General features: G+C 38.1%; 1 protein-coding gene across 4 annotated transcripts in view; it reads left to right on the top strand.

Annotated features, from left to right (window-relative positions):
• The window catches only part of Thoc2 (THO complex subunit 2), a 127038-nt gene that overhangs the window by 118806 nt on the left and 5755 nt on the right, over nt 1-2477 (top strand). The gene's annotated exons all lie outside the window — the stretch shown is intronic.

The raw sequence follows: 2477 nt of genomic DNA, 5'->3' as shown, positions 1-2477 counted from the left end.
TTATTATTATTATTATTATTATTATTATTATTATTATTATTATTATTTATGTTATTCAATTTGTATCCCAGCTGTGGCCTCCTCCCTTACCCCTTCCCAATTCCTCCCTCCCTCCTTCTTCTCCCATGTCCCTCCCCAAGTCTACTAATAGGGGAGGTTCTCTTCCCCTTCCACCTGACCCTACCCTAACAGGTCTCACCAGGACTATATGTATTGTCTTCCTCTGTGGCCTGGTAAGGCTGCTCCCCCCTCAGGGGGAGGTGATCAAAAAGCCAGCCCCTGAGTTCATGTCAGAGACAGCCCCTGTAACTCCTTAATAGGGAACCCACTAGGAGACCGAGCTTCCATGGGCTATATCTGTGCAGGGGTTCTAGGTTATCTCTATGCATGGTCCTTGGGTGGGATATCAGTCTCAGAAAAGACCCCTAGGCTTTTCAGAGTCTCAGAAAAGACCTTTGAACTCCTTCTGCCACCCCTTGCCCCCTCCAGGTTTTTCTATCTCCCCCTTCTTTCATAAGATTCCTTGCACTCTGCCCAAAGTTTGACCAGGAGTCTCAGCATCTGCTTCGATACCCTGCTGAGTAGAGTCTTTCAGAGTCCAACTGTGGTAGTCTCCTGTCCTGTTTCTTGTTTTCTCCCTCTTCCAATGTCTGTCCAGTTTGCCTTTCTAAGTGAGGATTTATCATCTTACCCAGGGTCCTCCTTCTTGTTTAGCTTCTTTAGGTATACAGATTTTAGTATGTTTATCTTATATTATATGTCTAATATCCACTTGTAAGTAAATATACCATGTATGTCTTTGTGCTTCTGGTATACCTCACTTAGGATGATCTTTTCTAGATCCCATCATTTGCCTGCAAATTTCATGATTTCCTTGTTTTTAACTGCTGAGTAGTATTCCATTGTGTAAAGGTACCACAATTTCTGTGTCTATTCCTCAGTTGAGGGGAATCTGGGTTGTTTCCAGGTTATGGCTATTACGAATAAAGTTGCTACGAACATCATTGAGCAAATGTCCTTGTACAATTGAGCAGTTTTGGATATATGCCTAGGAGTGGGTTCACATAGAATATTTATTGTCTGTGGTTCTTAACCTGTGGGTCATGGCCCATTTGGCAAACCCCTTTCTCTAAAAATATTTACATTACAATCCATAACACTAGCAACATTACAGTTATGAAGTAGACATGAAAATAATTTCATGGTTGGTGTCATCACAACATGAGGATTACAGCATTAGGAAGGTTGAGAACCACTGAATTGAGTGGTATGTATATTTGTAGTATCGTACATTTGGTGTTTGTCTGGTTCCAAAATATTTTAATTGTCCTGAAGGAGAAACCTAGGCTCATGATACATTCACTCCTCACTTTGCCTTCCCCATTCCTTGGCAACCACTAATCTGCTTTCTGTCTCTGTGGATTTACCTATTTTTAATGTTTCATATAAGTAAAATTATAAAATATGCTCTTTTGTATCTGCCTTGTTAGAATGGTTTGAAGCTGTTCTATATTGTAGCATCTACCATTATTTAATATCTTATGACCAAATATATTTTATTATCTAAATATACAACATTTGTTTAATCATTTTTAGTTGATGGATTTTTGCTTTGAGACAGGGCCTCTCTTAGTAGCCCAAGCTGTCTTCAGGCTTCCTCAATACTTCATTCTATCCTTAAACTTGTAGTCCTCCTGCCCCAGCTTTCCTGGTTCTAAGATTATAGGTGAAAGATACCACACCCAGCCATGTGTATTTTTAGATTGTTTCCATTTTTTTGGCTATTCATTGACCATTTGTGTGCTGGTATGAAATAATTCATTTGACTACCTTCAGTTTTCTAGGGATAGAATTTCTAAGTTATTAGATAATTTTGTTTAGCTTTTTTGAATTGCTGCCAAACTTCTACCGTGGCTATATAGTTTGCATTTCTATTAGCAATACATCAGGTCGCAGTTTCTGTACATCCTTGTAAACACTGCCTACTTTGTATTTTTAGTTTATTCACAGTCATCCTACTGGATGTGAGTGCTAATTCATTATGGTTTTGCTTTGTATTTCCTCAGTGACTATTGATGCCAAATACCTGTCTTTCTGTGTATTTGTATATCTTCTTTGGAGAAATCTCTTCACATACTTTTATTGATTTCAAAATAGTTGTCTTTTATGACACTCACTTTTAAGATTTCTTTAGATATTCTGTATATTTAGTTTCCATTCATCTTTTGCAAATACCATTTCCTGTTCTATAAGCTGTTGCACTTTGTGGTGGTGCATGAATGTTTTTACTTTTGGAGGAGTTCAGTGTTCCCATTTTTTTCTTTTGTTGCATGTAGCTTTGCTGTCATATTAAGCAAGTTTTTGATGAAAAAATAAGGCTAGTGGATGAAAAAATATAGCTGGTGGATGATAAAAGGGAATTTTAAGCTGTGTGTGTGTGTGTGTGTGTGTGTGTGTGTGTGTGTGTGTGTGTGTGT

This window comes from Psammomys obesus, unplaced genomic scaffold (assembly GCF_907164565.1).
Source record: "Psammomys obesus unplaced genomic scaffold, mPsaObe1.curated_primary_1811, whole genome shotgun sequence".
Taxonomy (NCBI): domain Eukaryota; kingdom Metazoa; phylum Chordata; class Mammalia; order Rodentia; family Muridae; genus Psammomys; species Psammomys obesus.
Note: the sequence above shows the minus strand (reverse complement) of the source record. Positions and strands in the feature narration are given on the sequence as shown.